Here is a 14,812-nt window from a genome sequence, read left to right as displayed (position 1 = left end):
ATTGCAAAAGACTAGTTATGTCAAATACTTCTCAATGCCTGGGGATTTTTCTGTACTCTGTTTACAAATCATACATGTACACACAAGCCTTTTCTAAATAAACTAGCCTGGACACCTACTAGAAATGTAGCTAGAAATGTAGGAAGAGATTCAAGATGCAAAGCTCACAAGAAGACTGGGTAAAGATTCATTGAATTTATCCATACTATGTTCTGTATTGGGATAGTTGCACTCCTAGCACTACCTAATGAGATAGTTTAAAGATAAATCAGCTTCAACAAGTGGTATGAATTGCAGACATAGTACAGATCTCAGCAGAGCCATCCCTCAGTGATTGTTAAGCTTATGAAGTTATTTGCAGGATTGAATCTTAATTATACCAGAGCTGTTCCACTCCTCCATGCACCATATGTGGAGATGGCAAAGCCAGGTTAACAGAACATGACATCCACATGCCTGTGGATTTTTTGTTCATTTTTTAATAACTGACATATATTTTATGGTAGGATTACAGTGATGAGCTGGGTGCAGTTCTGAAAGCAATCAGAAGCAGTTATTTACATATACTTTAGAAAAAAGCACCATATGTTGAACCCAAGGCTGTTTATAAAGTACACAGGGTAGCAGGAATACTTCAGAACAATCCTTTCTATAACTTCTCAAGTATTTTTGAAAAACACATAAATATTCAACAGTCAATACTGACCTGAAAGTTTCTTGTGTTGTGTGCACACATGCTGTACATTTTGCCAAGTATATTGGCACAGGATTATCCCAACAGAAGGGGCTATATTGAATTTTATATAGCAGACACTTACAGAATTTGTACCCACATCACTCATTCTATAACAGCCTGCAATTAATTTGTTGCAGAAGAATAATGGATTATTCATACATGAGTGGTAAATTTAATACAGGCTGGAAAATCTGGTGGAAAAATTAGGATTGGGCTATTCTCAGCTAGTTCAGGCAGTGGTGCTTTGATAAGATAAAGCAAGGCAAGACAAATTAAGACAATATAAAGCAAGGATAAGCAAGGTGTAAAACTAGGTGGAGCGTGGTGGTTTGCAAAATCCCTTATCTCACTCCTGGTAGGGAGGGGTTATTGTGCTACCATCATTGAATTTCTCTGTTTGTATTACTGTATTCAGATTATCGGCTCTGATAACATTTTCTCAGATGAAATAGAGGCATTAGTAGTCCAGTGCAAGATAAATGGGGGGATTAATTGCTTTGTAGCTCCTTGCTCTTTCCTTCCGTGTCTTTATTTTCTTCCCTGACCTCATGAGTTCTCCCTTTTGCAAGGTCACGTAATTCTGCAGAGCCTGTGAAGTGTGCAGCTTCCCCAGCACGCTGATTGCCTTGGCATTTGTCCCTCAGAGTCATAAGGCCTAAAGCTGTGACAGTCCAACAGGCATTTTACTTTGCCATGTTTTCTGGCAACAGGGTGGAAGAGGAATTCTGCCAAAACCATCAGTGAAATGAACTGACTTCATAGAGCTGGTTATTTTAGATTTCATTGAAATTAAGGACAGAAGAAAGAGACAAGGAAAAACTGTTTCATCTGGACCTTCTGTTTGTCCCAAAACATTAAATATTTGCAACCACAATCCAAGAATATGTTCGCCTAAGAATTGTTCCACTTAATATTTAATTCCCAGGTCCATTGTCTAGCCTCAAACAGGGGCTCAAAAAGGGACACAAGAGGGGGGCAAATGGAAGGTGACAGGGAGACTTAACTGCTCTCCTTCTAATGCAGCCAAACACGTATTTTTCACAACAAGAGTGGTGCATGGGCACTGCATCAATCTGGTTCTCACCTTCCCACCAGGTCTACTATTGAGACAGTTCCCAGTCTGTGCTAAAGCCTGGACTTTCCTGTCTCGAGTGCAGGACTTTGCACTTCTCTTTGTTGTACTTCAGGAGTTTTCTCCTGAAAGTTTGCCCTGTCCTCAAGTTTACCCGGTTCCCTCTGAACTGAATCTCTGCTACTCAGTTTTCCCCTGACTTCCCCTCATTTATTATAATCCTCAAATTCCCTGAAGGTATGTTCTGACTCATTATCTTATTAAGGAGTAGCAAACATTGCAGCAATGTTCATGGCACAAAAGGTAAGGGATGAACAGAGGACTTCAGATTCTGAGATTCCCACGTCAGGAAGACACATTCCACAATGTTCAGCCAGATCTTCCCCCTTTGCACACAGGCTGTGAGCCATCTCCTGTCTTTTCTTACAGATAGGCCAGTGTGAGTAAGTCATTCCAATATTTAATCATTCTCACTGCTAGGAAATTCTAACTCATTAAAGCTTTTCTAAGGAATTTTTTCTGCCCTTTTGCAACTGTTTCAGATTTCAGTCTAAAGCCTTAATTCAGTATTAGCCGAATTGATATGGGAAAACACCCTCAGATACAGACTTTTACGATTTTTTTTCCCACATTTTTGAAATTGAAATTTGAAATATTTTATTGGTCCACAGAGGGGAAAGAAATTTTTGAAAATGTTGCATATGTTTTCTCACTTTATTTGTAATGTTTGAAATTTTACATTTAAGAAAAATTTAGATCCATTCCACTGTGTGTCCTTTAGACTATACCTAGACAGCCAGAAACTGGTTTTCAACTGTGTTTTACAGATCTATATGATTTTCAAACAGTGATAATTGCACACAATGAAATTTCCTGAGTCTGATACACATGAGAGATGGCAGATGTGAAATCTTTGGAAATTATTTCAATAAGTTAAGTTAACAAGTTCTCAGCCTAGTCTAGACCTCATATATTGCTTCTCAAAAGCTCTTGGTTTCAGAGTTGTGGAGCATGGTGTGGTGCTAATAAAAGCCAACTCAATATTTCTGTCTCTTCCTACAAAGAAATATGGTTGTAGTGAGTTTAAAAACCACATTAGTGAAAATTTGCTTGCATACTAACTTAAGAAACAGAAATTATGACCTGTTTGAAGTACTGCTGTTAAATTCTTGGTTTTTCTTTCTTCCAGTATTTATTTTCCATGTATTTTTCACTACATCTGGAATTGGTACTAATCTTTGATGAGAAAGTCAGAAAAGTGAGAAGGTAGGAATGGTAAAACACTGCAATATAGATTTCCCATATATGTTCCAGCTGCTCTGTACTTTTCTGGTGACACACAGCAGCCTTAAATTAGTTAATCTAGTTTTATAGCTGTCTTGTATCACTGGGGTAACATAAAACCACTGGACCATATTGCGGAACCTGGTTCTGTGACTATGCTTTTGGCCAGCTTTCACTTTTATTTTTACCTGCGTCATTCAGCAAAAATAATTCATTTGACATCAGTGGAGTAGTACCTTGTACATGCATGAGGGTGTTAGAGCATGCCTCTGAGAAGAAAATGCTTGCATTTGTAGCTTTAGAATGAGACTTGAGAGCTCTGCATGCAGTTCCTTATTATCACAACCTTTTTGTGAGAACTTCTGCAAGACATCATTTTCCTGATCATGACATGTAAAATGACTGTGGAATTTTCTTCTTTCATCCTTTGTATGTCCCATTTACTTGCGTTAAATACTGACATACAGCAACTGCTTTCTGGCATGTCTCTGAAAAAGCACAACACTGCCCTAATTTATGATGAATTTTTGAGGGGGAAAAAAAAGGTTAACTTTCCTTAATTCATGCCTAATGGTGCTGTAGATGAGACACAGAGAAGCTCACATGCACTCTCTTTTTCCTGGTTACTGTGTTGAACAGTCTGACTAGAGCTGTTCTTGTTTCCTCCAACATGCTGGTAGCATTTTCTATTCTACCAGCCAAAGAAACTGAGCCTCTGATAGAATCCTGGAAATGCTCAACACCTGTTTTTTTCTTTCCAAAATATTTTCAAGGTGTTGCATGGTGCTGAAAAGTAAATTTTGAAAATTGTTTTTCCCCCCAATGCTAAAACTCATCCATTCCCAACAAAAACATTGCTCATGTCTCAGGCACTCTCTGCCTTACAGGCTATTTTATGAAGAAAAAAAAGCAGGAGGCAACATTCCGCATAATTCCTCACAGTCCCCTGCCAGCACCTACCTCATCAGTGGAGTTAAGTCTGAGAGGTATTGTTAAATCCTTATTTCATCCTTTTGAGACTTGGATCCAATTTAGTCTCCCATTGCATGTGCTTCCAGGTCTACTGGGATTGCTTCAAGATCAATTTAAAAAAAGAAAAAAAGAAAATGAGAAGAGGCAAGAAAATATCCCCAAAACCCCCTTACTAATGTGGGAGGTCTCAGATTTCCAGTAGGGCTCTCTCATTCGGACACACATTTTGGCAGTTTGCCATCACTAAAGTACAACGTGGACTCCTGAGCTGTGTTTCCCAGTGACTCACTGTCACTCTGTGTTTGAGAAAGGGTGATTGTTAGAATAGGCAGTGTGAGTTCAAGCCTACGTCTACCGTAGAATGACAAGATGCTTTCCTCTCCCCTGACCTGTTTGGGTGTGCCCATGTGTGTGAGGAAAGGTGGAGAGCTGCCTTGGTCTCTCATCTGTTTAGAAAGTGCTGCTCTTGCTGGCCAGGTGGGCAGATATTTCTTTCCAAAATTTCCAGTTGCACTCTATGCATTCAGCCAGGTATGAGTCTAAGTCATGTACATAACATTTCCATTCATTTGTCATCACCCCTCTCTGAAACTACTCATTTAAGAATCATATTTTTGATTGATTGCACCAGCTCTGCTTGCCTAGCTCTCTTTTTTAAAATGTTCCACCTTGTTCCTTGTTTATTCCCAATTCACCTATGAACTGACTCACCTGTTGTATGCTGAAAAGTCTGAGTTGATGATGAATACCAGTTCTGTAAAGTTGTTCAGAAGAGGCAAATTACATGGCCATTATAAGCCACTTGCATGAAAATCCTTGGGTAAACATCATGTAAGTCAATGAACAGAGCTCCAAGTTGGCACATTTTCCTTTTAGGTAATGGATAACCCTGCATACAACTACTAGAGTGTTCCCTCTGAACTAATAATGAGGAGGAAGCAAAGATCATATTTGGATTTAGTACAGCCAAGTGTGAGGGCAAGAGTTTTATTAAAGGAGTTCAAACAAAAGGGCAGGCATGACCAAGATGTTATGCCTAAGGATTTAAATTTAGTTTCCTGTATAAGTATGCAACGTCTGCCAAGAGGCAAATTGTTTCCAGGGTAACACTTGAAAAGAGTGATCATATATCCCTTAGAGCCAGGCTGTTGAACATTTGTAGAGCAGGACTCCACCATGACTTTGTGCTTCAAGTTTTATGCAGGAACTGAAGTTGTACTGGGGGATATGTCATTCACAGAACTTTTTCTTTTCCCTGTCATTTCCCAGAAGGGCCACCAGCAAAGGATTTCCACCTAGAAGTCTATTGTTGTGGATACTGCTGAGTGAAAATACAAATGACTGTATAAGAGCACCAAGGCTTGAATTTTCAGAGGAGACTGGTGGAATCAGGCATTCAGTTCCCATTCAACTGTCTTAGAATTTGCATATTTTCTGTCCAAGGTTTTTTGGAAATCCCAGGCTAACACTAAGAGTCCACGGCACTGTGAAATGGCTGAAAGACTGATCATTCCATGCATCTAATGTCTAATCACTGAAACCGTGACTGATAACAGGAGTCCCTTATTGGTTTCTTATACAATAATAAGTACAATAAACATTGTATCACTACATTATTTTTGAAGCAAATGTGGACATGTTCATCTGGAGGGTGGCTCAGAGGAGTCCTGATGGTGACTAGTTTAATTTCTAAGGCATCCTGCTCTTCAATTTGAAAATATTGTACTGACAACTTCATGTTCATTTACTGGAAAAAAGGAAAATAAATGCTAAAATATCTTTGCTCTCAAGGTGTATCCTACATTTTATCTGGGGTCAGGTTTCTGGTATCTGAGGTAGCTGAGATAATTTCCTGATTTTTTTTTTTTTTTTTCATTTTTTGATAGTTTAAAAAATTAAAAAAAAATTAAGGAATTTGAAGTCACTTTATGCTTACTTGATTAGAGAAATTTCCTTTTTTTTGTTAAATGCAAAGGTACATGGAGCTAACTTAATCTAATATTCTGCTCATACCTTTTTTTTTTTTGATAAAAATAAAACCATTTATGAAAAGCAAACATAATTTTGAATAAAAAACCATTCCCTCTGAAAATCTCAACATTAAGTCTTTGAATCAAAAACCAAAACAATTCATTCTCCAGAATTGGCATCAATTAGGAAATTTTTTGGTTTATCAAATTGAAAAAAAAAGTGGTATTCTATTTTATTGATCTGGAACTGTTTAAAGAATTATACAAGCTGAGTGGAAAAGTTAGAATATAAAAAAAGGAAAGTGACAGGGCATTGTACTGTGTTGCAGATGTCCTGTTGTAAATACACCAATATCAGTTTTCAGGGTTGCATTTTTCTTCTGTTAATGCAGAATCATTTCTCCATTTCTCTCTTGGGTGGCTGGGAGACCAGTGAGCAATTTCTAAATGTCAACTCATGCTTTTCTGCTCAGTGAAGCATACTCATTTCTGCCTTGCAAGGTTGATTTAGACTTTATTGAGAGAAACTTTTGTTTTGAACCAAAGCTAAGAAGTTTGGCTTCCTTCTGCTCAAAGCTGAAATACCCAAGATCACGCTCTCCTGTAAATAGGAGGTAACTTCTGCTCTGGAGACCAAAAGTGTTTAAAGAACATAGTTGGCTTAAAAAATCTCCTTTCTCGGGCATTTGATTGAGAGAATGGGATGTGGGGGAAGGAGGGTTTGATTGTTTGTAGTTTTACGTCAGGAAGTCTAGCAGAAGCCACTGCAACATCTCATAAAACATTGTGCAGCTGTGTGCAGACCTCAGGGTGCACAGATGCGTGTGTATTATATTACCTTGGAAGGGGCACAAGCTGAACTTTTCGATTTTGACACCCGACAGCATCCAGCAAAGGTGAGGTCTGCTACTTGTGCCTCAGGTTTTCAAATTAAAACCGTGTGTGTTGCGGTGCTCACATGACATGTATAAATGTATAAATGAGGGCCATTAAGTAAATGCGTTTACACATCATTTAAATGAAACAACACACCTAACCAGATGGATTCCTAAAATGAGTAATTGTGTACTGCTATTTCCATAACTTTTGCCTTTGCTGGTATACCCTCACTTCTCTGGTATGTCCATCACTTTGACTTGAGCTTCCAGGTTGGGGGCCAGGACCTTGCTTTTCTGTGTTTTCTGTGAAGATCTTGATGTTATTATGTGCAACCAGGAGCAGGATATTTCTCACCTAAGTTTAGCCATCAAACACAGAGGCATCTAGTTTGAGCTTGTCTTTTGGGCATCCTCATGAGGCAAAGGAAAGAAAAAAGGTTTAACCCACCCAAAGATTTATGTGACACAGATCCACATAGTCTTCTAAATGTGCCTGTCACGGATTTTTTATGATAAAGGGGATCTCGATAACTAACTTGGACAAAGTGGTCACTTTTTGATGTAAACTGGGAGATAAAAGTGAGCTTATAAAAAAATAGCAGAGAACTAAAAGGAATACAGAAAGATAGAAAAGAGACAATATTCAGGGATTTTTAGGAGACACCAAAAGTTGTTGCGACATCTCTGCACATAGCAAATTCTATAGCATTTTGTTCAACTTTCCATGAGGAAGTCTGTCAACAGAGCTGCATTTTATTATGGTTTCCAGGATGACTGCCCAATTTAAAACAGGAAAACCAGGTCTCAAATCTTGACATGCATGGAGGAGGACTCCAGAAGCCAAATTCTAGCTACATGTCTGCAACAGCTGGATCAAACTACCAAACAAAAATAGACTGTTAACTGGTCTACAATCCCTCTTTTAAGTCAGACCTAAAACATGCTAGTGGTGTGCAGTAGAAACTCTTGGTTTTTAGTTTTTGTTGTCTTTGTTCTTGAAAACTGGTGAAGGTCTCATGCAAATTTCACCCTCCACCCAGATAATATGAGCCTATATGAAGCTGTCAAAACACATCTTCTTTGTTTCTGTTATATCAACTTCCTTTTTTTACCTCCACAGATGGTAAGGGAAAAATAAAAATAATGCCAGCTTTTCTTGAAGCTTTTTTTTGCCTTTGATTTCAAAGTGCTCTACCAAGGTCAATATCATTTTTCATATGTGGAAATTGAAGCATTTAGCTGTGAAGTGGCATCCAAATATAGAACCTGAATATTAGTTTCCAATTAAAACCATAAATTGATGGTCTTTTCAGTACCACCTCCAGCAGCTGAAGTATGCTAACTTCAGGATGAGTATGCTAATAGTGGTGCCTTTAGGAGTTCTGGCACAAAGAGAAAAAGTTATGCAACTGTCATTCATTATTTTGACCCATGTTGTTGTTATGGCCATTTCTCTTTGCCACTTGGACGTTCCATACAGCTGCACAGCAAAGCATTGCAACTTCTGGACTGTTCATCAGTTGATTTTTAATGATGATAAAGTGAAAGCTGAATAATTGTGATAATACAGGATATGTGTTCACATGTACATGCAATGTGTGTAATATAGGTGTGTATCTGTGTGCTATGAGCAGTTGTTTGGCTGTGGTTTGAGCTGCATCTGTTAGCAATGAAAAATATGTGTTTTCTCACAGACATAAAATTCTGGGCCACTTAAAGGTGAATATTTTCATCAGATCTCTCCCCATCCTGTAATTTATAATAAGTGGAACTAGTGAGCAGTGCTCTAAAACCATAAAAAAAGATAGAAAATAATCATGAAGGGAGAAGTTTGTAATGTTTGCCAGATGAAAATCCAGAGTCTCCATGCTCAGAATTTATGTTGGTGACCCCTGTTACCTTCTTCAACAACACAAGAAGGAAGAAGATAATAAGCTTATGTACTGTACGGTAAGTAACCAGCAGTGTAATGGGTCATAATTCTATTAAAGTGTGTGGACAAGATTTTATAATTAATGGGCAAGTTTATGCACATCCTACACATGTGCTATGGGATACAGCAAGGGGACTGGGCCAGGGGAGGGAAGTTGAGGAAAGTATGTCAGAGGACAGATGTGAAGAGCTAAGGGAAGGTAGCAAAACAATATCACCAGCCATCCATCTGTGAAGAGGGAAAAATCTTAAATGAAGGATCGTTTCTAGGCTTTAAATATGATATATATAATATATAGCTTTGTACTTCCTGTTTATGTTTTGTCTATTTTATGACCTCAGGAGAAGGAGTCAGTCAATGTAAAAATGGAAATGCTTTGCTGGAAAAATTTCTGGTCTTTTCATGTGATATGAATCCTGAAATATTATTTTTTTCTGTCTTTTGTTCCTAATAGGAGCACTTACAGCTCTTGGAGGCATTTCCCAGGACTCTCTGGATGTATTTATACAAGTTCTATCCAGGCTGTTCTCTGGCTCTGAGGTCAGTGGCACAAAGAGGTATCAAAGTCCTTCAGTCTGCAGAGGATTCAGAGGACCATAACCACACTGCCTCTGGGGAATCCCTGGCCCATGCATCCCATGGGTACTTCCAAACAGTGCCCAGGAATTGCTTATGGAAGAGCCAATAGTAGACACTATTTACTTAATAGATGTACCCTGTTTTGCTATCATCTGTAATGCAAATATTCCCACACCTCAGTCCTTGAAGCGAGAAGAAAAAGTAGTGAAAAAATGTTTATTATTTAGAGAAACTACCTGTGTTCATGTTAATGGTAGTGAGATGATGATGGCAACATGCTTATCTTCAAAATGAAGTCCCACTCTATCTTGGCGATACAATACTCATTTAAAGGAGATTATAATTTCAGATTCTTACCATTACTTCTGTGCCTTTAGGTGTAGAGCTGGGGATTTATGAGCTCTATATCCAATGCAGAATTTTCTCTAATGATTTATGTAGGTTGACTCTCAGATGTGATGGTTCTTCTCATTTATGAATTGAGCAGCTTTTTTTTTCAGAAGTCACTATGCAAGAATAACAACAAAGATACAAGGCTGAATTTTTAGAGTCTAAAAATTTAGAGATCAAAGTAAGATAAGCAAAACAGACTGTTTTCATTAAAAAATGTTTGCTGATTTTGCAGTTGTCTAGTGTTTTGGGTTTTTTTTATCCTGGACCTAGGTGATGAAAAATTAAACCTGTTTCTTTTGAAATTGATAGAAGAGTTTCTACTCATTCGGTTGCATTTTATTGTGAGTCTTTCTGGTACATCCTAAAAGGTAAATAGTGACGGAAAGTCTGAATTATAAAAATTCCCAATCTTCATGTAGACTCTGCTGTTCACAGGCACTTAAATGAGCTTCTAACCTGAGCTCTGACCTGAAGTGCACCAAGCTTGAAGATTTTACATCCTAGGTGGCTGTACCTGTAGTGCCTTCTGGAGCTCTTCCAGCAGTGTCCAGAACTTCCTCTTGTCCCAGGATGTATTGTCTTCATCTCCTGGCAGCAGCCTAGGAAAATGTGCAGGTAGAAACAAAACAGAAAGTTTCTAGCCCATGGCATAGTATGTTAAAGGAATCTATTGTATTGACATATGAGTAACCAGAGATGAGTGAACTAGTTCAGTTCAAATAACAACCAGCCCCAACCTTTGCCCATTCAAAAAGTGACCCTAACCCAAATCTTTTTCCAATTTGGGTTGGTTCAGAGAGATCAGCTGTCAGGTCTGTCAGCTGGTAGCCAGACATCAGAGCAGACATAACTAATTAGGATATACTCCCCACCAAGAGATTAAATGTATTTTTTTTTCTCTCTTCATATGTTCCCATAGTTTCAACTTGCATTAAAACCTCTTGGTCTGAAAGCAACATCTTCAGAGTGAAAGCAAGTGGAAAAGTAGATTTTTCCCAGAGAAACCTATAGGAGTTGAATTCATCTTAAATATATGTTTTCTCCCTCAACAAAGTTGAGTCTGTAGAGTTACTGACCTCCCATCACAGAATATCTGACTGAGTTTCAGAGCAACTTATTTCTCAGTTCTTTTAGTCAAACTTAGCCCACTTATTATCAAAATTTGTACAACAATTGTATGATTTTGTCACCCATGCCACGAGAGTAAATGCTGCAAATCCAAAATCTAAAAGTATGCATAAGTGGTAACTTTAGTGAGGTGCAGTGTATTCTGATGGCTAGAGTTCATGAGGTCACCAGGGAATATGCATAGCCCAAAGGACTGAGAAAATTTAACTGGGCAGATGAACTCTGGGCCTTTCTTAAACAGCTTTATTGACTGCAAGAGGTGGAGTACAAGGCTTCCATATTTGTCTGAAAACAAGCACTGGTGCTGAGGTTATGTGTTCTTCTGCATGTTCTACAATTGCAGCTTTGAGTGACTTTCCTCTACCTTTATTATTTTCTGACTAGATTTCAGTGTGGTTCCGCAGTAGTCAGACATTGTGCTAATGTATTAAACTCAGAGTATTTTTTCCCTGCACTTTTATGCCAGCGATAACCAGAATCTGGAGAAAAGTTAATACAATGGAGATCAGGACCTCAATAGGTTTTGAAACCAGGATTAAATATGCTTGTGGCTAAAGAGACCATAGGACAACTTTTTGGCAGGGAGACTATAAATTCACACGTTCCACATGTGTCAGTGAATGATGGGGAAAACTCCTGATATATAGCATTTCAGAGAAACTAAGCATCATATAATCAATTTCTTTTCAATGTGGATTGTCATCCTGAAAAAAGTTTTAATTACATCTTATGTATATATGGCCAGAAATTATTTAGCCATGCTGCTGAATAGGATGGTACTGTTAGTTGTCTGCATAATTTTTTTTAATTGCAAACTGTGGAATGATTACATGTAAATTACAATTTTAAATAACTGGAACAAGAAATATACTTGTGCAATCTATGTGTCAAAGCTTTAAGACAACTGGAATGGCTTTCTAGAAATTCTGCTTTCTGAAAGCCCATGCCTATTACTTTATTTTTTGTCCAAATCCAGCTCAAACTTCCCCTTGCTGAGTCAGTCATTGTTTGTAACAGAAATGGCCTGCTGTTGAGTCTCACTCCTTAAGAATTCAACGGAATAATAGTCAGGATTTATTTGGCATAGTGAAACTCAAAAACATCTGTACCAGAAGGCACAGCAGTCACAAGAGTTGAATGGGGCCTGTTTTCACTGTCATTTAAATCTTCTTATGTATTTTATACAATTAACAATTCTTGGGAGCATCTTCTAAATTTTTTCTTCCAACATTGAGAAATAAAAGTTGAGACTGATTTAATCTCCTTCAGCCATGTACTCAGACATGTACATACAAAAGCATGATGCTTTTGTGGACACCTTACTAGCTGCCACCCACATGCTAATCTAGGGAGGATAGGTGTCACGTGATGTGGCATTAGATCTGTCAGGTATCCTACAGTGTTTCAAGAGGCACCAGAAACTTGTATTTAGGCAGCTGAGTCTGTCTCTAGTCTGTAGGAAGCTGAACCACTCTGTGCTCCTTTGACTTTTTGAACTGCATCCTCATTGACCACTCAGGGAGCTTAGGCACCTGGCCCATGTAATACATGACTGTGGGGAGGATTAAATTAAGGTGTCTGAATTTCTTGCTGAATTCTGCTCTTATTCTGTTTAATCATTTGTTATTGAAGGCAAGAGACAGATATTTCTACCCATCTCAATTCTGCTCTTATTCTGTTTAATCATTTGTTATTGAAGGCAAGAGACAGATATTTCTACCCATCTCAATTCTGCTCTTATTCTGTTTAATCATTTGTTATTGAAGGCAAGAGACAGATATTTCTACCCAGGCTAAGACATGACTTGTGTTCCCTCTTAAAGGTCTGGTCTCTGCTGATGCAAGGTGACATGGGCCCTTGCTGAAACACTTTCTTTCCTGGACTTTTGGTGAAAACCTTAAGCCTTGGGAACACAAGTTTCTGCTGTCTGTCCATGCTTCCCACAGGCAGGGTTGGGGCTGAACTTGAAGCTTAGAAGTCAGAGGAGCTTTGCTTTGATGTCAGTGAAAGAGCTTAGGACATAAGATTTCAAGCTTTCTGTGTGCAGTACATCTTGTCTATTTCTCTGCTTATTTTTAAGAATAGAAAAACCTTGATATTTTCCAGGTATTGTGACTGCTCTTCATTTGAGAATCTCAAAGCATTTTAGAAAGATTAAAATTAACCCTCACTCTATGTGTATATTCTGTGTAAGTTTTATTACAAGCAGTTTACAATACTGTCATATAGCACATACAGAGAATCAGTTAGGAGGTGGAAAGCTGAAGCAGAGTCCAGTTATCCAGCATCCTAATCTTGTTGTTAGAAATCTCTGACTAATATACAAGCAATTCTCGTGGACAGGGTTAAAGGTACCAGGACCTTCATGGAAGGGCTCAGTGCTTGTCAGCAGCTAATATACTGTGGAATGATTAGTGCAGACAACTAAGAACATTATTTATGCTGTAATAAATGTATGGGAGTACTGGAGCTGAACCTCTGGATTGTTCATATTGCCAGGTTGATAAAAAAAATCCTTGTTACCAGACTGATAGGTCCAACACCCCTTTCAGTATAAAGCTTTCTTTTGGTATGTATTAAAGCAATCACAACCTACACCAAGCAAAACTGGAATTTGAAGCATAGTAATGGAGCATATGTTCAACAAGCTTAAAGCCACTCTGTGATACCTTCCAATTCTGTTGATCAGTAAAACTGTACAAAGAGTGAACATTTGCTTTGGCATAATATTCCCTATGGCCAGTGAAAGAGGATTTAAACCTGTTTTACTCACATTTCGTTACTGGTATCCAAAAAAACTGACAATATAATGAAATAAAGGATAAGAAAACTTTATCATGAAGATCGTACAGTCCAGGGCCAAGTTATATAATTCTCATTCTCACACAATGCCAGTTATCTTTGCTACCACTGTTGAATTATTAGCCTTGGACTGAGAAATATAAAACTGCAAACGGGCACTGTGATATTCATCCCCACTTAACTCACTGCAACAGTCTTATTTGATGGCAGAAGCAAATAAGATGTGGACTACTATGTTTAAGCACAGGTCATTTCAAAGTTAACAGATTTTCAAGACCAGAGGTAGCACTGTAAACATCTAACTCTTATTTCCTGCATAAAACAAGCCAGAGTTCTTCAGATTAACTCATGCTGTGGAGAGAATATTACTCCCTTTTTCAAAGTCAAGAATACTGAGCTCAAAAAGCTTATGTCAAACTAGACATGGAGGTGATGGTTTTGAGCTTATCCATTTCCTGCAGAACCTGCACAAGAAAAGGTACAGAAATCAATTATATCTTTCCAAATCTTCTTCCTCAATTGCCTTATTATAGCAGTGTTTATGATCTGGCCTATATTTATTGCATTCTTCACTAGCATAGGCCTTGCATTCCTCACTTGATGTTTGCCATGTGTTGGGCATTACTTGAAATTCATAGCTCTGGTTTCCTTTCTCCACAGTCACTGGACAATTAACTGATATAATATAGGCAGCTTTTGAAATTTCATTTCAAGCTATCAGTTATAAAGGTGACATATTGTTAGAATATTAGTATCAAGAAGATGTCAGTGAAGAAAAGAAAGGGGTAATAAACAATCAAGCTGGCACTGAAATCCAACAAGATTAGTAAAATAAGACATAAGATATTAGACATAAGCTGTAACGTGCATTCCTTTTCCTATCCTTTTCTCTACATACACACACACAGGTACATATATATATATGGTTTTGTGTGTCAATGTGCACATAAATGGATTCTTGCATCTGATGTAGAACATAAAGGGTTGGGTTGATTTTTTCCTAGATGTGAGAGCCAAGTTTCACTGATTTGGTTTTGTGTGTCCAGGTTTTTCCTGTGGCTATTA

The 14,812-nt window shown here is 38.1% G+C and overlaps 1 long non-coding RNA gene across 3 annotated transcripts in view; it reads right to left on the bottom strand.

The window, feature by feature from the left end:
* The window catches only part of LOC109143727, a 49,534-nt gene extending 44,664 nt beyond the window's left edge, over positions 1 to 4,870 (bottom strand). For all 3 annotated transcript variants that reach the window (XR_002044061.2, XR_005604315.1, XR_002044063.3), the window contains exons 1-2: positions 4,776 to 4,870; positions 4,053 to 4,164 (exon numbers count right to left, since the gene is read on the bottom strand). This is a non-coding gene — a long non-coding RNA (uncharacterized LOC109143727). The remainder of the gene's footprint in view (positions 1 to 4,052; positions 4,165 to 4,775) is intronic.
* Between the last annotated feature and the right edge of the window lie 9,942 nt (positions 4,871 to 14,812).

This window comes from Corvus cornix, chromosome 3 (assembly GCF_000738735.6).
Source record: "Corvus cornix cornix isolate S_Up_H32 chromosome 3, ASM73873v5, whole genome shotgun sequence".
NCBI classification, from domain to species: Eukaryota; Metazoa; Chordata; class Aves; order Passeriformes; family Corvidae; genus Corvus; species Corvus cornix.
The sequence above is the reverse complement of the archived record's forward strand: the minus strand, read 5'-3'. Positions and strand labels throughout refer to the sequence as shown.